Raw genomic sequence first — 23,289 nt, forward strand, 5'->3', positions numbered from 1 at the left:
GCAGGTTGTCAGAGAAGGTGACCTCATGGGCTCACGGCGTGTGAGAGCACTCGTGGGCGGGACCGTTTTGACTTTTGGTAATTACATTCGGACACCTTAGACGGACATTTAGATGAAATAGGTAATTACGTTTCATCACAATGATGTACTCAACGTTTACTATTTGAAAGACGATTCGTTACCTTATCCCTATCCGGAACTGAAGTCGTTGCATTGAGTAAAACTGTCATGCCATTAGCAAAATAAGGGACGTCAGAAATACTTAAACTTTATTAAATTCTTAAATACTGCTTAGGAAATAAATTCACATACGTCGAAGAGAATCCATCAGAATCAATCAGGCAGGAGTTAGTCTGCAGTTGCTCCATAAGCTTTTCGCGATCTTAGAGTGGTTTCTATAGTTGTCCCCTTTTTCAGCATTACAATAGTTAGCATTTAAAAAAAAATCTACATATTGAAAAATATTATATTATTAAAATTAAAAAAAAGAACTGAAATTAAAAAAAATACATTAAAAAGAATTTAAAATAAAATGATAAAAAATTATTTGTGTTATATTTGTGACACTCCTTAACTCTACATATATAATTAATTGTTTCTCCTTATTATTGTCTTAAAAAGAATCCGCAATGGATCCAACCGTATCCCGGATATAATAGCAGGACGAATTTTAAACTAGAATAAGGATCAGTTCTCCAGTAAAGATAACACAGCTTGTGTTATAGTTACTGTTTAGCATGAGGCTAGATGGCGCTGTGTAATTTGTTCCGCGTTATTATTATCATTATTATTATTTATTATTATCATTATTATTTAGTCAGAGACGTTCCGTTTCTAAATATCAGAAATAAGAATGGAGGCACTGCCTTATACGTCTGTCCACAAGTTTATTAATCATTGTCATGAAGACCTCAATAATTGTGCTTTGCTTATTGTTAATATCAAAAACAATGCAAAAAGCAGTAGGTCTACAGTAGTAATTCAACACAAGTAAAACCCGTTACTCACCTACTGATTAGTACGAAAACGGTACATTAAAAGGTCAACTGATCTAAAAATGTTGACAATATTTTATTAGTGAAGTATTTTTAATAATGTTATCTAGATGTAGTTTGAACATTCGGTGTTTGTTTTTCTTATTTCTTTTTTAAACGGCGCTTATTATATTTGTTTAGTTACAACAAATTAAAAAAAGAACTGAAATTAAAAAAAAAATACATTAAAAAGAATTTAAAATAAAATGATAAAAAATTATTTGTGTTATATTTGTGACACTCCTTAACTCTACATATATAATTAATTGTTTCTCCTTATTATTGTCTTAAAAAGAATCCGCAATGGATCCAACCGTATCCCGGATATAATAGCAGGACGAATTTTAAACTAGAATAAGGATTAGTTCTCCAGTAAAGATAACACAGCTTGTGTTATAGTTACTGGGTACATTTATTTATTATTCATACATTTATTTTCATATTATGTCATACCAGAATATATTCGTAAGTAAAATGTTAGGTATGTGTAAATCGAATCAATAAATACCTACAACATACAAATTCGAAGAACACAAGTAAAGATAATATCTTAAAAATAACTTATTATCCAAATGAGCGAACGACCGACCAAACCAAGATACTTCAAATATTAAGCATAAATTATTACGTTAGAAACTACACTAATTGCGTCGTTATATCTCGGCTATATCGATCTCTTTTGTTTCACAACAAGAACAATAGGAAAGGTCAATGTGAAATCGTTTTAAGTTTCCTAAAATACACTTTCACCAATAAAATATGGTGCTACACAGCATCAATTTGAGGTATTAAGTATAGCTACATTTCAGTTAGTAATGTCACTGGACTGTGTATTTGGTATTTTCTATATGCAGTTAAACTTAATTTCTTAGAGAACGCAAGGTAATTTCGTGAAAATAATAATAGATTATATTAAAGAAATGTGATTTACTTTTTTACTATTTGATAACAATGGTTGTTGACTTGTTCCTGTGCACGCATGTATGTGTGTGTATTGCATTGTCGCCGGAGGCTGTGTGGGTCGTGCGCGTGCGCTCGTGGACCGATGATCATGCCCCGCAGCCCGCTCGACCGCTGACACACGATCTATTTCCAATCGATCTACAATTCACTTCATTTGCATGCTTTATCTACTCTCTATTTTATTTGGAATATAATGTCATATTTTAGAAATTTTGTAATTTATACGTAAATTTTGTAATTTTTACCTACTTACTACTGAAAAGAATGTGAAACGAAATAACATTTATTAATCCAAGAAAGATTACAGTAATTGCAATTGGTTTTCGAAAAAAAAAATATACGAAACTTAAATAAAGAGTAATATTTAGAGATATTTGCTGGTCTAAAATGGTATTTACAATTATAATGTAGTATAATGTAGTAGTATGTAATATATATGTATGTAATTTGTCATCTTTCATAAAGGAATATATCACATTATACACTATTCCTTAATTTATTTATTATACCGTTAAAAGATTACAAAAACAACTTCGTACGGGAATTTAGAACATCATCATGGTTCCAAGATTCTCAGAACTGAAACAAAGACAATTAGGTACAGACTTACCTATACATATCTCTATGATATGTTAACAATGTTATAGTTATCTAATTCTTTTTTTTATCTACACATATTCCATTTAAATGTTACATTAATAGGTACACATACGTATAATATTTGTGAATATTAATATAAATTAATTTTTATATAAATTTAATATCTTTTAGGTATAGTGAATAATAGTTGAAACAAGTTTGAAATAATCGTTGAAGCAAAACATAGTTATACATACATTTGTAATACATAGGTTAATAAATGTAGTTCCTGTATTTGTTTATCTTTTCCCTAGCATTATGGCATGATTTATTAAATACAATTTGTTCATTTGAATAAAGGCAGAAAATTTCTGATATGTCGTTAAGTACTTACTAATAATATAATTACAAAATGATTGGATAGCATTATAATTTGTACAATAGGTTGGTAGTGTATATGCGTACCTATATTTCATAAGTGTTACGGTGATCACACCTTGTTAAGTTGTTATGTCAGAATATTCGTTATTTTCATGACTTACCTTTGCCGCACACGCGACTTCGTCCGCGTGGAATTTAACTTTATTTTTCTAAAATAAAAGTAGCCAAAGTTACTCCTTACTACATCAGGTACCTGCGAAATAAAGTTCCGTCAAAATCGGTCCAGCCATTTCAGAGATTAGCCTGAACAAACAGACCGACAGACAGACAGATAAAAATTGTAAAAAATGTTATTTTGGTGTATGTACCGTATTTACATTCATATGTATATAGTAAAAAACAGTGATCAATATTACAAACAGACACTCCAATTTTATTTATATGTATAGATGACTTTAAAATATCAAATTGTCAATGTCACATTGCATGAGTTGAGAATTAAGGATAGATTAGACATTAGAGATTTATCGTTCAATATAGATAAAACATAATATAAGTGCGAGTGTATTAAACAGTAGTAGGTACTATATATTTTGTAACACTTTTGGAAATTATTAGTAGTAGTAGTTATAGGTTCAGTACTCATATTCAAATGAATTACTATATATATTGTATGTAACTTCTAAAATAAAAAGTATATATTGTGCATATATGTATGTATCCAATATTATGCATATATCCAATGAGTGTGAGTGAGACATTCACCCCAAGTATGGCACCGCCGCACGTTGCGGCGCGGCGTAGCGGCAAAACGCGCCGATACAATCCCGTGGCCGCGTCAGTTAACTATGTAGATCTTCCCACGATTTATGCCGAACCACCTTCGATTTCTTTTAGTATAGACCTCCAACTATGTGGGAAATAGAACAATAGATGCATAGAGCAGAATTTATATTATAAATTTATGTATTAGCGTATTAGAGTAACCATCTAGGGAAGAATCTATGGGTTTTCTATTGATTCTACTGAGAATCTCCATTCTTATTTGTGCAAATTGTATTAGAATCTTCTTAATCTTATATATTATATACCAAATGTATAATATATAAGATTAATAAGATTCTAATATATGTATAACATATAACAATAAATTGAGATTTATATAATTCAAATTAAAGAGGCCGGCGGCATTGTTTTGAGTTCATCATCTCCTTTTTTTCTTAGTCCGTTCATGTTTGCATTATTATATTTATATTTGAACGGTAACTATTGCTCAGTAGTCATATTAATATGAATATAAGAGATTTTGAATAGAATAAATAAAATAGTTTATATAGGTATAAAACTTAGCAATTGTTACCTAAATAAATATTATTAATTTAAGTATACACGACTCCATCACAACTGTTCTGCCCTATCAGTTTGTAATTGAGCACTACCTAACTGTATCCAAATAATAGATCTAAAACGATATTGTTACTAAAACAGTTTTATTACTCTTTAAAGTAACACGACGCCTACCTATGCGGGTAAAATTTTATTAACGACATTATCTTTAAATGTTTTTATTGTACCTGTACGTTAATTTGTTTGACATTATGATTATACTTTAGAGTAATTATAATTAAGTTTTGATTAAGCGTCATGTTGATAGATATGGTATATCTTCTTTAACGACCCAGACATGAATTGTTTTGTGGTTACGTAATTTTTGCGATACTGTATATAGATAAAGTTAAACGTGACTTAGGCAACTTCGTTACTTAACACGATATACGGCCACCAATTTGGTTTTAATACAAAAGAGGTACTTACTTACTTACAAGTTGCTTTGTAGTCGTTTGTATCATTACTTGTCTAATATCCATTCATTAAAATATTAATTACTGTAGTATCATTAACGAAGAATAAATTTCAATAACAACAGTTACTTATTATCTTTATACTGCAAAACATTTTAGGGTTTTTATTATAATAATATCCATAGAATAATGAATGATATAGATTCATTGATAACATCTACTATCACTGAAAATATTTACAAAACCAGTATTCTCTTACCAGTATGTAGTTGGTACCTCAGTCTAACCTAACATATTCAGTCACCAAGTAGCTTGCTTTTAAGCTATGTTTGAGTTAGTAGGGTGATTGGGTGCAAATTGCAATGAAATTACAAAATATGAAGCTTGACATTTTAATCCTGATTACGGTGTGATATGATTAGTTACGTGATGTCCGTAGTGACGTTCATGAATTTAGGCTACGGTTTATCACTTATCATCAGGTAAATCGTCAGCTTCTTTGTTATTCCAATTTATAAAAATGAAAATCTGCTTTAGGCAAATAAAAAATGCAGGCAAATTATCGTGTTTATTTATACCAATTTCTATGTGAGTTCTCATTATCTTTTCTTAGCCCATCGATCCTTGTTTAGTTCTATATAATTATTTGTACATTGGTGTTTCCATTAAAATAAATAAAAGTTAATGAAACAAACAAAATCATATGTAGGTTTACAAAAAATATTTCGCGCATAAATATATAACCAATACCAAGTGTGAAAAGTATGATATGATTGTTTATTTTTTGTAGCGTATTTTAAATATTTTATATAGGTACCTGTAAACACTTATTAACTGTAATGTCAATATAAATTGTGTAATTGTGTGTAGTTTAGTATTTCAATATTATATTTATGGGAGACTTTCCGAAACATGTCAGAGATTTGAGATCAGAAAGTTTCAGGAAGTTTATACCCGTATGTAACGGCATGTTCTCAAGTTACGTTCCGTTCATAACATGCTAGGCGCACCGACGTCGGCCGCAGGCAACCGTTGCTGGCTGCGGTCACACTCGCCACACGCCAACATGCCACCTCGCCACCACCCGACACCGGTCACTCTTGACACTTTATACTAATTACCATGACTATCCATTGCTTTCTCTTGTCACATGAGTAGCGAAATATCTACATTTCTACAGATGAAGTTTACGGAAATAAGAAATATGTGGTGGTAAACATATTAGATATAATTCATGTGTAGATAGATTTTTTTAATTTATCTATATATTTAAATATAAAACATTCTTTATGTAACTCAAAGACACTAACAAAGAACGATTTAGTTTGATGTAATGACTTCGTACTATGTCAATTCTTCTTCTCATAACTTCGTCTTCTCGCACTTCGTATCGTACTAAGTAGGAGTAAAGTTAAATGTTAATTCATGGATTTTATTTTTGATTCCATAATATACCAATTGTCAAACTTTATACAAAAACAATATAAAATGAATTTGAGCTTTTTGTTCTTTTTACAGTCGATTGAAGACCTACATATAACCTACCGTCGCACTATGCTACATTGATAGATGTAGAGTGTAGACCAGAGTTGGGGATTAAAGTCTCTAAATTAAGATAATCGCATTTGGTTATAAACGGTAATGACAAGCCGCATGAACGATTTTTCATCGGCAACTTAGCGGGCGCCGCAAACTCGCTAATGGAGCCTGATCTGAATCTACGGCTCGATAAACATGGCCGTACCAGACATAATGTCCATTGACCGACACAAAAATCATCGTTGTATCATCTTAATGGCGACATTGGTATCTATTTACCTTTCGAAAGTACACAACTATTTCAGTTAGGTAGTAATTGTTCGTTACAATATCGATATTTAACATAGCTATTTGCTAAAATATCTTAGTTGGATTCACGCTATGGTCAACCGTACAGATTTACTCCTGTTCTAAGATACTTTCTATATTATTTATTTGTTTTATTTTACATTTATAGACTCATTCCTTGTAGCTATACATATTGTTGCTGACGTACTGGCCATATACTTTTATACTTCATATATTGTATTTTTCTAAAGAATTTTATTATATATTTTTTGTATACAGAACTTTAATATCAAATAAACATTGTGACAGACAACAACACATATTATAACTATATAATAGTTCTATATTGCTAAATTCTACAGAATTACAAGACAATACCAAAAACATTTCCTCGAAACTATGTAGAATTCTAATAGTGGAGATACAGCAGAACAAAAGAATATTCGATACCTAGTTTGATAAATCTTCGAAATGCCTCCGAAATAATCTGAAGCACCCATTAGGTTTTTGAATCCAAATATGTAGGTCAAACATCTCAACAAAACTAAATGAAAAAATTAAGATGGTTATATTTAAAAAATCTTTTGTATCCGATTGATAAAGAAATGGGTTAATGATGGGGAAATAGCCTAATACCACCATTCAAACACAACGAGAAAAACTTTTTTCGTTCTTCTTATAACCAGATAAAATAATAAAGTTTAATTATGTTTTTATCAAAACTATTTTATTAATAATAATTTTATATCGTATTCTAACGACATCTGTTACTTTTCTGAAATTAAATTGTGAATTTGACCAAAGGGGTGTAACTAACTAGCGACTTTGTCTGCTTTTTTGAGATCATGGATAGCGTATGTAACCTTCCCGTAACACGATCTATCTTGACGAATATATTATGAGTATTTTCAATTTCATTACAAGCAACCTTCAGCAAAATGTAACAAACAGACATACAGACTTTGTAAATTGTAATATCACCATATAAACAAGTTGTACAGGTATTATATATAAGTGCTTGCTTGTAAAATTTACAGAATAATTACTCAATTTATACAGACTCAATAGATATAAAGAGCTTAGAGACAATTGACCGTGATTAGTGTAACGGGTTTTGGCTTAATAACGATGGTTAAAGTTCACGATACAGTTTCAAGAACACGTTCATATAATAATAGGTATTTACGGCAAGTTAGAAACTCAAATAGATGTCGATCAAAACAGTATGGTTGAATTCCTTAGGCAACTGACAATAATAGCTCACGCCGCGGAGTCAATAACGAGGGCGAATATTTTTGAATAACTAACAAATATTCGAGAGGTATACTTCTATATCAAATAAAGCCATCAACAACGAAACTAACGAATACTTAACCTGTTGCAACCTTCATTCTCGAAGTTTTATGTAGATCTAAGTAAGTATTCAATAATTCTGTTATTCACGACTTTTTTTTATTCAATCGGAATACAAATATGCTGACGGATCACCTGATAAAAAGTGGGAACCGTCTCATATCCTATATACAATATGTTACATATACATACATTATTATTCGTGGTTCTTAGTGCCACTCATACGTTGCCATTCTAAGGACTAAGATGTCGTACCTCATCCTGTAATTTCACTGCCTTACTCTACAACTGAAACACATCCTACAAAGTAAACTGTTTGGCTATTGAAATACGTATAACTGTATGGCTCTGACTTACCAGAGGTAAGTCATTCCAACTACGAGACCTACCCAGATAAAGTCTAATCAGTATATCTATATATATATATATACATGTATTGTTTGTATCTAGTCACTATTGTTTGTATTATGTCGTCACTTTTTTATGTTGTGTCACAGAGAAAAAAAAACAAAAGGAAATACTATGACTCGTTATGTAAAGGAATATTAATTAAGTATACATTTGTGATGCAATAAGCTCATCGATCACAATATATCACACCGTAATTAAGGGGAAAATATGTATATTAATTTATGCGCATTATTTTGTTCTTCTCAGAAAAGTTGAAAGATATGCATCCATTGATATTTAACGTAATGTCGTTACGTCAAGCTTTCCTCGATGCTTTACCATTTGCTGATAGTTGTTTTGATGAATTGAACAGAAAAAAAATATCTACATTAAACTTACGAAATCTTCTCATTTTACATAAATGTTCCAACATCGTAGTCACCTTATATATCATATTTATAAGTAACAGTATAAAAATTAAATGTGTAAATAAATTAAACCTAATTAATAAATACATTAATAATAATGATTTAAGAAGTTATCAAATTGATAATGTTATTTATTTAATGAAATAATGACGTTAAAGAAAATAAAAATTTTGTTCCTAAATGACAACATTGACAACCATATTTTTTTGACCGTTTATCTGTGCGATGCAGGGTGATAAGGGTTTTCTATAACTATATTTCTTTAACAGTGTAAAATTGTTTCAGTCTCTTCAATATAGGTAGATGTAAGCAAACAAGTTACATTTCTATTAGTTACGATGCTTTGTTGTAAAAAATTAATCAGATTGATATAGATATTATTATCTAATGTTGCTGGATTAAAATTTTTCTTTCGCGATATACATTTACTTTGTTGTGTCAAAATTATTTTCTGTTGCAACTGGTTGATAAATGGATTCTCATCAGTAGTTGTGATATAGTACGTCTTCTTTAGCTATTTTTAGTGTGTTCAAATGCAGTCATGATAAATTCAGTGTTCCAATCTATTAAATATTTCAGACATGGCTGGGCAAACACAATTGCTACAGCAATTGTGCTTGGGTTATCGGGGTTCCTCACAAGGTGACAGCAGTCACTATACCAGTTGACTTAATGCTGGGTTTCGTATGCCATCATGGTTTGATTTAAGGGTCCTAGATGCTACAGCTTCTTTATATATATATATATACCTTTTTAATTTTTATATGGATGATGAAGAATTAGTTCGCCATTATATACCGTTAGTTCAGGCTGATATGATACATCAGCCTGAACTAACGGTATATAATGGCGAGGTACTACTGAAGGACGATAGGAAGAGCATTTCTAGGGGAAATCACGTCGACCTGTCTGACGTAGTCCATTGCTATCAATGGATCTATAATCCCCATTACTAACAATTCCCTCTCCCTCATAGGTATATAATAAATAGTACGAAGTTATTATTTCTAGAAGTAGACCGGATGATATTAAGTGCCCATGTTAAATATAATATCAAGACTGAAATTGTTAAATAATTTCTAACAATATGGCATTCGTGGCGCTGTAAATCCGTCTTAATAATATTTAGGAGGGCACCTACTCTATTAATTACGTAGCAAACGACTGGAGAAAATCTGCTACATATTACATTTAGATTGATGGTGTCGTATAAAAATGTTGCAAAGTGTACGCACCACGGCTGGCGACTAAATGGATGAAGCCAGAGCCAATAGCCCCGAGTACACGCACTCTTACAATGTTTGATCGTTGATTTGCGGCTTGCCCTCCATAAAATTAACACGAACTATTTCATTCGACTTTAGTTGGTTCTACGCATGCTCGCCATAAATATCACATTATTGTTGATGCAAATCTAAGCAGTTTATTGTTATTATCTAATATAAAGTTAAATTGTTAATATTTCTAAACACAAAATTGAAACATCACATATTTTATTTTATTACCAAATTATGTCATCATTAGATATATATGGAGAAGAATAAAATGACCAATATTTATAGAGTAAAACGATACATTTAAAAATTTTACAATAACACAGATACATCAATAGCCCCGTATAAAATAATTTATTTATCGTACAGTTCGAATGCACCTACCAAAAGGCAATTTACGAGGTATTACACAAAAGTAGGTACGATTCTTAAAATATTTCAACCATAAATCACGGTCATAAATATTGTCCCCTTTATTAGATGTATTACTTACTCACATTCGTTTTTCAATGAGATAATAAAGATAAGACATTTTATGTTGATCAGGATAGCTCGTGCCACCCATGATTTAACGATTACAATTACAACCTATGTTGGTCAGGTCTCTGTTAAATACCATTGTTTGAATATATTTATGTAGGCGTTCGAAATGATGACATTATAAAAGGAAAAAACGGGACTTTATACACTTCACTTTAGTTGGGTAGGTACCAAAGTAATAGTGTTCATATCGACACTGGGTACTTTCCGTAAGACATATTTTATGCTTCATGAATATGTACGACGCACATGAATCATGTCGGAGACAAGTATACTGTCCTTCCTCCTGCCTACCCCCTCTCAGAATTATATGGTAGAGACAATGAAAGTAAATGTTAATAAAGTTACTTGGAGTTGTGGGCAGGTAATATTGCTATCTTCCGGTCAACGACAGTGGAATTAATACACAACAAATCTCCGACGCATTCAGTAAATCTAGGTGTTTATGAGTCATTTAAGTCACAAGCGCGGGACCATGCGACCTCCACACTGATTTGCAATTTCACATGATTATTGTACACTTAATTTTAGGTAGATACTAAATTCTCTAAATTCTTTTTAATCAAAATTATAAAGTATAACAACAATAATATAAAAATCATAATAATATTTACTCATCAATTATTAATTTCTACCCATTAACGTAGGTATGTACAACTACATATAGCTCTTTCTTTTTAGTTTATAAAGTATCTGGACGAACTGACGGTTTAATGGTAAATGGTAACCATCATTCTGCCGATATGCATACCTCTTATTCTGTAATTTCAATGCCTTATCTCAATCTTCAATTGAAACACAGTTTGTAAAGAAAACTATTTTATTTAATTTTTATTTGACAGGATCATAGAATTTATTTAAAGATAAATATATAAAGCTAAACCTAGTTCTTCTAGTTTAACATTGTTTTCATTCTTATTATTGTTAGTGCTGCCAATTTACTTGTAGTTTTGTTAAGTTTGTTTAGTGCTAATTTATTTGTATAAATGTATCGACATTAAAATATGTTTGTAGTCAATACGTAACTTTTATGATCGGCGGAGCAATCTAAATATACATGTATACACTGTTTTCATAAAAGGGTTACGCAATTAAGTACGCTGTTTCTGTCTACTCATACGGAGCCATATCGATGTGAATACCTTTCCAGTATGTGTGTTAGTAAGTACCTATATACCTTTAAGATGTTGTTCTGTATCTGCTGTTAGCTTCTAGTTTTGGGAGCGAGCACGCATTGACTATGCTCATGAATATTTAGATGAGCACTGCTTCATTAGCGCAGTCACTTGTTTGTTGAAGGAAGAGGGCGTGTCAGGCCGCTCTACGATAAAACTAACCTTACTTCATAGTGTCTGAGTCATATAGGTACTTACATCTGTGCAACATATTTATATGTACAAGTGATAATAATGATATATTTAATAGAATGTATGGGTATAGTGAACCACAGGTCTACTACAACATAATAGTACTAAAATTCATCAATTTTGCATTCATTAATTTTTCAGTACCTAATAGAAAATATGATAACACTAAGAAAACTACCAGCAAATTAATCCCAATGACGATGATGACTATGAGATTCGTATGAATTTTTTAGTAGGTTTTTAAATTGAATATTTTTAATGTCAGGCACAGTCCAACCCCCGCAGATTCATCGCTATTGTTCCAACATAGAAATGAAAGTTTTTTATTTGCATATCTTATAAATGATATACAACACGATTGTCAAAAGTATAATACTTACTACTAAGTAGATATGTACCCATAATAAAAGTTTCTGTAGTGTTAAACGGGATAATCAACAACCTGTGTGCACTCCAAGTAACAGCGTTAATGTCTATGTGAAAAGTAATTTAAGAACATTATAATTCTTTTTTAAATAATTCACATTCAAAAACTTGAACCGAGTACTTTAGCAAAAGTTTTATTATTTTCTGAAATTATACTTAAATTAGCTTTTTAATTCGATAACTTATCGAATTGTTTCATACTTTCTAGAATTCTGACTAATAAAAAGTAATGGCTTTGATATCTTAAGTACGGCAACAACGAAATAAACTTGTTTTACTTTGGTATTTATGTCATTTAATTTATAAAAGACACCAATCCTATAATGTAACCTCGACAACAGACACCAATGTTAAAATATGATTACGGTATAAATGTTCAGTGTCAATCTTTACAATGTAAATCGCGAAGCATGTGGTTAACCGAGAGGCCCAGACACGTGCCTTATTGTTGTTCAATTATGATGAGTTCTTGACGTTGGCTTATTACAATTGTGAAAGTAAGATATTTAAACGGTTGAGCGTTGTACTGTTGACATGGACATGCGCAGAGTCGGCGCAGCGGCGTGGGCGCATAGCTCCCGTACACCGCCCCAACAATACGGCGCGTCGTCGAAGCCACTGCCGCCCGCCGCCCGCCGCCCGCACCAGAAAACATCGTAACTCTAACAAACCTATTGTTCTTGCCTTTATTTTAATATACAATTCACATCCATGCGTATTCCTCTCGTTATCTAGTATGGAATATGTTGATAATGAATTTTAGAACTAGACGCAATAAAATGGCAAATATCACCATCTTATGGCATAAAATTCTGGTTCACTACAAACTAACTCAATTCTTGATAATATTAATAATAGAATTACTTAACTATATATTTATAATAACAAAGTTCGTTAAAATTAAATTCAAATTATCACTAAAATTAAGACACATAATTTGTCCTTATTTCATAAATAAGTCTATCGATCTCTGAGCAAATAACCACTCTTTAATCCTGCCAAAAGTGACATGAGACAACGACATCGGCTGAGAATTCATTACCATTAAATTGAGAACCTCTTTTTTTAAATGAGTTTGATAATCGGAACAGAATATTTTGTGATCGTCTATCACTATATAAGCCATGCCACTGGTTATATATTTCTTGATATTGTACTAAATATACTTTAACTCTATGTAGCATAATGCTATTTGTTATGTCAATTAAATATGCAAAGTTAATGTAAATTAATTGGCTTCTTATGATATCAATTTAAACAGTTTCCATTAAGAATGTTCATTTATCCTCGCAAATAAACTTAGGTACTGGTGGAGTATACTTATATCTTATATTATAAATGAGGTATCTTCGACGGAAGCAAAGATAAAGTTTTTAACTTTTAAATATGCTAATCGTACGGAGTTCTGATACTTCTTTATGGCACGTAAAACCAGTAGCGGTGACAGATAGTGAGCAGAGAGATCGTATAGCGGTCACCACTCGGATTCGAAGAGTCAAAACAAGAAATAAAAGTGGATGTTCATCAACACAGAATCATAAAACGAGCCCTAAAATGTTAAACGACTGCTCAAAATTGGAGGTAAGAAGAAATTACAAAATAAAAGGACGAGATTACGGTACTTTGAATGAACTTTTAAGAGAGACCGTCTTAACCTATATTTCATTTTATGGGTGAACGATTTTTACAGCCTTCGCGCGGACAATCCAAACGACTATATGGCTTTGTAGAAAGTTTCTGAAATTATTTCGAAATGCTCGGACAGTTCAGTCAGCCTACTTATTTCATTCCCGTTGGCTTATGTTTATAGTTCGTGGAACAAAGTATCTACTGAGAAAAGCCTTTATTATGTATACAAATACATTTTGTATAGATATATCTGTATAGGTATCACCGCCGAAATATCTCGAATGTGTCTGCACCGTTTCACAGTAGTGTAATGTCGTTTTACGTAGTTTATTTGAGCTTATTTACACATGGTCATTATTGGCCAGGTACGACAGTGGTACTTACTCGTAACGAGAGTGGTATTTGTATCGTAGCAGTTACAAATCGGAGCAAGCTGACAAAGCATGTCGGTCGGTGATCGACGCGTTGTCAGTGTTGTCAACAATGTTTGAGAGATCACACTAGATAGAATACTAAATACCACCAAGTATTTAAAAGTAATTAATGAAACCATGAAACTATCGTTGAATAAAATTACATCCTCATTTTTAATCAGTCTTGTATTCCTATAGTTCCTACTTTAGCCTTTAAAACCAGAACACAATAACCATTCTAAGGCCTAATTTTTATTCGAAACGTTGATTGATTAAACGTGTATTTTTGTATCATAATTATTAGGAATAGAAAAACTGATCTGAAACTGAAGTAATGAGACTAAACATTAGTAGAATTTAAAAAGTGTTTTAAATTCTACTAATTTTTAGTCTCATAAGTAATATAATTTTCTAATCGTTTCCAAAACCAATATAAATAACTTGTTTTACATCCCAAAAATTGGAAAATGTATAAAAAAAATAGCTTTACCTGCCCAATATTTGCCCACTAAAAACTCCACTTCAATAGGGGAGAAATCTACCAGATTTAGTGGTGAAACGGCTAAGGTGGTAACACTGGTGGTCGTTGTCGCGCCGCTCTCTATGACAAACGCGACGCTATGAGTGATTGTGTCCGTCCGAGGCACCGCACTCGCTCTCTTTGTATTCTCAAATAATCCGCCGCGTCGTGATCTGGAGTCTAACGGTGCAGGTCTGCGATGTCTATTGAGTGCTCTCTCAGTAATAGACACAATTTTTCAAGCTTTCACATAAGTCCTCACTAATACCTGTTAAGCCAAAAATCTATGAACTGATTGATAAATTAGTCGTCAGTAATATGCATTGTTTGTAATGGCTCATTAATTAGGAAGAATAAATAGTTCCTTTCTATATCAAATATGAAATAAAATGCATATTTGCATTATAAGCTCTTGTGACTACTAAGTATAGAGTACGAGCAAATATTTCGCTGTTTAAATAAAACTTTACTGTCCAAAATATTTGATCGTAAGAAAATGCTTAATATATTATGTAAATATAAAAAAAACATATCCTATTCATTAATGTATTAAATTGGAAAAAGTATTCAATACTTCAACAAAAAATTGAAATATGCTTGCTTGCTTTGCTTGCTTGAAAATCAAACTTATGTTAGTTTATATTGTATAAACGATAAAGATAAATGACATAACATTTTCTTTTGTCATCAGTAATAGCAAATGAACTGACGTGCTATCTGATGGATGCAGTATCGTTTAAGATACAATACTAATAACACGTATCATTTAAATACTTTCAGTGTGTCTTCTTCTGCGTTTCATATGACTTCTGACCGATATACATTTTTAGGATGTATTTAGATCTGTTTGAAATTATTGTTTCACTCATTCTTTCTAAAACATAAAGCAAATTAGATGGATTAAATCATTTGATTTTTGTGACTATAATATTTATACAGTTTGAACATATGTCTCCCTATTCACACTAATTCTCTCTACAAGCTGCCGTTTCTAGAGTAGTGGACTACTAGACTAGACAGCTTGAAGCAGCTTTACTTTCTTGCTTTTTTATAACAACTGATTACATATTAAATTTACTTAACTGTGGGTCACGTACCTACATACTGTGCATGTAGTTCGTGGTTTCCTTAGTTGAAACCAAAAAGTTGACTGCCCACGCAGACGACTTTTTTCCTCTGCCTTACCTATTTCAGCCGCTATGCAACTTGCTTTGTAAACTGTGTTTTGGTTATATGGATAAGAGACATGACATCATAGTCCTCTAGAATGTGAACATTAAATAAACTACGCTTATCAACTTGTTTCACACTCCAATTACATAAAAAAATATAGCAGTAACTGATTGTTAAAAACAAAGTTATATAATTATTGGCTTGGATTTATTTCGAAATACATTACATTCCTTTCTAAAAGTATTGTAATAACTGATTAAACAAATATATAAAACGATACTTATTACTGAAATTGTTAATACTTCAGTACCACTTGATCTATTTCTTTTTGAATTCATACATTTTCATCCCCCTATTCTCACTTATTATTGGGTTATATCTATCTATCTATCTATATATATATATATAACTCAAAGGTGACTGACATTGTGATCTATCAACGCACAGCCCAAACCACTGGACGGATCAGGCTGAAATTTGGCATGCAGGTAGATGTTACGACGTAGGCATCCGCTAAGAAAGGATTTTGATTAATTCTACCCCCTAGGGTATAAAATAGGGGATGTTTTAATTTGTCAATCTTAAACCGATCGGGTTGAGACTTTGCATGCATAAATCTACTATCATGTAGGCATCCGCTAAGAAAGGATTTTGATAAATTGCACCCGTAAGGGTATAAATAAAAGCGAGCGAAGCCGCGGACAAAAGCTAGTTTTGTAATAGAGGAATTTGAAATTCAATGCATACATGATTTCAATATTCATATACTAATTAGAATAATAATAGACGGCCTAGGTGGTTTTGCGGTTTAGCACACCGCCTTACTTCCGATAATCGCGGGATCGATTCCTCGCACGGCATAAACATTTGTATTCATGATTATAATTGTTTATATCGGTTTGGGTGATTTCTATGTATAATATGTATGTATTGACGAAAAACTATATATATATATATATACGTATATAAGGATGGTCTGAATACGTATTCCAAATCGTTTGAAAAACTATATATATATATATATATGTCTTAGAAACTTTGATCTCAGCTCCTCGTGCATTAATAATTGTTTCACCTTTTTATCCTTTGATGCAGTGAGACGCTTAACTAATTCTGATTTGAGCTTGTCATACTTCCCTCTACAGGCGGATTGATAATTACGTCTTTTACCTCTATAGAAAATTGTTGGTCGAGTTGACCTATTACGTAATTAAATTTGGTTAAATCATTGATAATCTTTGAAATAGCGAATTGTCCTTCCACCTGAGCAAACCATATTTCCGGCTCTTCGGGCCAAAAGGGTGGTACTTTTATTGCTACTTTAAAAATTTCAGATGACAACCGTCTCGTACTGTAGATGTAGTGCTGCTCTCTGTCATATTTTATCTTCAAAATTTTCCAAATAAAAATGTTCAATAGGGTGTCACCAGTGTGATTATGGTTGGCGTGTTGATATACAGAAGGAGTGATATTAATAAAAGATTGAATATATGACGGTGTATATAATATCAGAATTAAATATAACAAATAATAATTAATTTAACAACTCATTTAGATCAGTAATTTTCAAGCGAATTAAATTGACATTTTGACAATATACTTTTTATTAAATGTGTTTTATGGCTAGTTTATGCAAGGAGGTTGGTAGCCTATATATGTATTTGTATCAGTTATCTAGTACTCATAACACTAACTTTAGCTAGCTTAACTTGTGTCTAGATGACGTTGTGCGAATTGTCCTGATAAAATATTTATTATATCTCAGGGCAATTCACACGGCGCCATCTAGTCCCAAGCTAAGCAAAGTTTGTGTTATGTTTACTAGAGGACTAATACAAATACATAAATATATTTTTTTTGTAAATACATACATAATATACATTGTAAACACCCAGACCTCTACAAGCAATCATATTTATCAATAAAATGTTTGTGGCAAGGAATCTAAGTCGCGACTCCTTAACAATACTACTATTATTGACAAAAATATATACCAGTCTTTCATTAATATACGTACATGTAAATATGCAAATTAATGTGTTACATTTATTGTCTAAAATCTGTGTACTAGTTCAAAAACCGTGACATTTCACACCGAGGTGAACTCAATGTGACTTAAAATCTCAGGTCTCACCTGCACACAATCAGCCACCTGTTAACTGCAACTTGGTGATATAAAAAAGAAAAGGAGCGAGCGCCAGCCAGTGCAAAAAACAAGAATCCAAGACGACACGTTTGGAAAATAAAAAAAGCTCTCGCCCACCAGATGGTCGGCTCGACGCGCGGAGAAACCCGCTCTTGAGCAGGTTGTGACTTACCACGCATATTCATTTGCGTTTTTGAATGTGAAAATTGAATAACAAATCTGATTTAATTATTTAACGATGATTAAGTTTAGAAATAGAAGTACCTATAATATTTTTTCTGCAACTTGCTTAGCCATATTTAAATTTTATTATTGTTATAACAAGAGATTAATTATGCTCCTGATTTGTTTTGATTTAGCTGACACAAACATGTAATCGCGATAATTTTATTGACGACTTGGAACTTAGCAGTTTCGTTTTGAAATATATGATATATTCATTTTAAACGATCGTCACTAAAACATTATCTTCCAAAGTTCAGTTGTTTTTCTTATAAAGGATATAAATCAATATTTATAGTGGTTTTATTTTGCTAATTACATTCAAAATAGGGTGAATATATATATTACTGTTTAATAGGGTACTTTCTTTGAAACAATGAATTGTTTACTTAAATCACTGTCTTTAATTTCATGCTTAACATTTAATTTAATGCAGTTATACGCAATTAAACAATATGATAATACAGTTAAATAATAATTATAACAATATAGGTACAATCACTCTCCAGTTCTCTTCAATCCCTAAGCTCTATATAATATTATTTCTTTTTTTACTTTTTGTCAGCATTTTGGCGCCAAAGTTATTATACTTTTTAATATTTAAAGGCAACGGAACGATATGAAAGAGTTATATTAAATTAACAAATTCTGCAGATTATAATGTTAAGATAATATTAATAGTGGGATATTTAACAACCACTTAATAACTAAACTTAAATAGCAGTGAAATTGGAAAATGTCAAATAGACACCTCAAAGTATAATGTCATACAATATAAGCATACATCCATGGGACGACTCATACGTCGCTAAATGTGTAAAGACTAAGTTGTTGTATACCTTTTGTGTCAGAGGTCAGATTGACTGCCTTAATAGGGTATACTTAAAGCAATAAATTTTATTACAGAAAGAGCTTAATAAGTTTTGACTGCGTCGGTGGATTAGCATACCGCTTCAATTCCAGTAGTCGCGGGTTCGATTCTATATATTAATATACGGAATTAGGTTTTAATCCCATTATTTAATGAAAACCTCTTGTCCTTGCTTTCTTTTGTTTAATAAAGTAAGTGTATACTACTAGTGTAATACTTTATTGTATTGTATGTATCTAATGTAGTGTGTAATACTTTACCTACATATTATATTTGTCCTAATTTACTGCCTATCGCATTATGTCAGTTCAAGCGGTGGCGCCTTGGTATTATATAATAAACTGGAATTCGTTCCAACTGCCTCATTTAGTGGTGCTAGCAGAAATTAATTGGCCATATGTTTTCATCACGATGATCGCTAAATAGTCGTTTACAAAAGATATAGACCCCATATGGTGCGATATATTTTAGTGTGCAAAAACAAAATAAAATGTTCAACCGGCAAAACAATCAAATTACGTACAAAATAACAATAGACATAACAACCTGTTTTATTTATAAAAATAATGTGCCGAGTCATCTTCACGCCTTAGTTCCTGTTCGTTTTATTAGTTTATTTTTTACTGTTTCCAAAATTATATTAGTTTCTCTGACGCAGTGTGTGTGATCGTTCATTGTTCGTTTTCATATTGTACCTATTATGTACCTATACATATGAACTCATATATAAGATATTTGTTGAAGGTATTTTGCATAGCCAAAACTGTACATACAACACGAACGTTTGAGTTCCTCCCGGAAGGTATCTACATAATGTGAAACAAAGAAATAATGATAAGGTTAGTCGACATCCCAGAAGACCGAAGAGCTGGCAGCTACATTGGACAAAGAATTAGTCTAGCTATTCAAAGAAGGAACGCTGTCAGAATCTTCGGAACGTTGCCTAAAGGGACCCCTTTTAATAATATATTTTAGTCATTATATTATATTTTTTAAGCTTTTTAATTTTAGGTTCTTAGTTGTACAATTAGGTTATGTAAATAAATTGATAATATTCAGTTAATATATATGAATACATTTATCATTATAGTATGTGAAACTAATAAAATCTTGGACTAATCTCGGAGTAGATTATGTACTCTACGCTATATAACTGACATATTTAAGTAAAAAAGTAAGCGTTTTTTACATGTAAAAAATATAAATTGATGAATAGGGCACCAGAAAGAGAAAATCGGTGAGAGGTCGATCACGTTATGGACATTCATTGCTTTAGCACTAAATGGGAAGTCGGCCCGCCTCCGCAATTAGTTCCCAGCTTACTAATGCTCAAGTAACTTATTGTCGACGATAGCAGCCGTCTCATGTCGCTCATTAATGGATAGTTTCCATTACTAATAGACTTCAAACAACATTTCACATTGTAATTTAATAGCTAATTATCTCATTTTGTTAACTTGGGAAACATAGGTCAGAGTAACTTTGTTTATTTCTAAACAATACCCGCCTGATTTATGGATTCAATTAACTATCATTCCTGAGAGCGACCGAGCTTAAGATTATAATCGGTGGTTTTTTGACACCTCCAAGTTTAAAGTGCTAATCAGTAACAGCTGTTACGGTAATTATTTTTTGTTTTGCTGATGTTCGGCAATCAGAACACAGGTGGACAAAAATTACGCGTCCGTGTATAGGGGCTACCTGCGTGGTCGCGGCGCGTGCGCACCTGTGCCCGCATATAGGAACCCGCCTGCACTTAAATGGTGTTCATGCTGCGTGATGCTCATCGTCTCTGCGAGACTCTGTGTCACACGAGTTAAGGATCCAGTTTTATTGTGTCGTAATGATGTTCTATACACATGCGGTTCGTAATGAACGTATTCATCGCCGTATCGGGATGACGTATGTTAATGGTAATGCGTTGAGAACCATAAAAGCTTCCTCTTAATGGAGTCGATATTTTTATTGCTATTACCTACCCATTGCAGAAATACCTAGATATTAACTGCATAATTAGTTTCTTGTAAATATATCGATAGTATAATAGCTCAAGAAAACAAACTAGAACTTTTCGTGTGTATGGGATGGGATGACTTTCATTTTAATGTTTATAATGTATTCATTGACATGATCTCATTGAAATTACACAAACACTACAATATACTTTTTACAAATGAATACCAAAATATAAATATTGTAAACTTGTCTCTACATCTGATGAGATACACATACGTATTTAGCAAATCAAAATGACGATTAAATGGGAATAGGTATACATTTTTATGTCAGTCGTATGAAACGAATCAAAAACAAGATCCAATCATACGATAAAATAATAAATGATTCCATACCGCCACATCAACACTTAAGTCGTTAAGGATACTTCACATTATACTGAGCACGCGCTACTGACTGACGGGTACTTACGAATACGTAGGTATAAGTATGTAGGTATCGCATTATAATGAAAATATTTTTTTTAACAAGACACGTTAATTAGTTTGATTTCCATGTGTAACAGTACATTTAATTTTAATTATTTTACATTTCAACAAACACAGACATACAGTAGGTATTCAAAATTGTCAATTATCGACGTCATGGTAAACGTAACACTTAACATACCCACATTTCTGTACTTATTTTTTTAAAATTTAAAGTCGCAGGGTAGTTTTTATAGAGCCTACCGATGTTTCTTGTATTATTATTTTTCTTTTGTTATCGGTGTTTCTTTCACTGGAGAATCAGTCAAAAATATGACACAAAGTTTTTTTAGTGTCGATCTGATTTGAACGAGCTTTTGAATGTATGTCGGGATTGTGGACCACTAGACCACGACTCGTTCATATCTTATATAACCTTTCACTTAAATTTAATGTAAAAATGGCTGCATAATGTGGAAGTAAAAATGAAGATGTCGATTGGGAAGCTAGCCGGAGGCAGTGGTGAGAGACAAGTGGCGCAAGTGGACATACACTCGATTATATGGTGGTGCCACTGCGATGCTACATCGGATCTTATCTCACTTATCTGTTATATTAATTGCGTCCGTGTCGAAAGCATCGTCTGGCCAAAAGCAACGAAAACGCAGAATGAAACCTGAACGTACAATGATTGATTACAAAGTAATGGATACAGATACACGGCTGCATCTCACTCAGAATATCGTAAGTGACGATGTTGTTATATACGATTTTCATTCTTATTATTAAGGTTTGTAATTCATTCTCTTTTCTATATATAAAAAATAATATTTTCTGTTCTGTATGTCGCTTAAGTTTTCACAGGTAAACAGATTTTAATAAAATTTGTCATGACGATTGTATTACGAGGACAGACATAGGCTACCCTTTGTCTCAAAAAATAATCTGATACAAGAATGAAGAAGAAGAAGTCACAGAATACAGCTATTATTATAAAACTTGACTTATACATACGTATTGTATTATGTAGGTACAACTTAGTCTTACAAATGTACAGCACACAAAACTGATGTATTATTTTCCTTTAAAAAAAATTATTTCGATTTTACGAAATGAAGTTAATGAATAATATTAATATTAAGAGATCCTGATAGTAATTTATATAATCTCTTATCAATCTTTTTTGACTGATGTATTGAACAAGATTGTATACCTACCACGAAATTACCAATTATGAAAACTTCACGCTCTTATCGTCCCATAATAGCAATGTAATGAGTTTTAAAGAGTTTTTCGGCTCCATGGAATTTAAAAACTTTGTAAACAGACTGGATCTTAATCTGAAGATTCAAGATGTTCAGATACAGTACCTATAGTCGTGTTTATCGGTAAGGCTTTTAGTGCATTTTCTTCGAAAAATCTTTTGACATGCATGACTTATACTTGTACTCCGAAAACGATTAATGCATGAATTTTGTGCATACCATTCAATCGTGTTTATAATTAAAAGAAATTTTAATTAATTTAT

This window comes from Achroia grisella, unplaced genomic scaffold, assembly GCF_030625045.1.
Source record: "Achroia grisella isolate CSIRO2021 unplaced genomic scaffold, CSIRO_AGI_Agris_v1 utg3972, whole genome shotgun sequence".
Taxonomy (NCBI): domain Eukaryota; kingdom Metazoa; phylum Arthropoda; class Insecta; order Lepidoptera; family Pyralidae; genus Achroia; species Achroia grisella.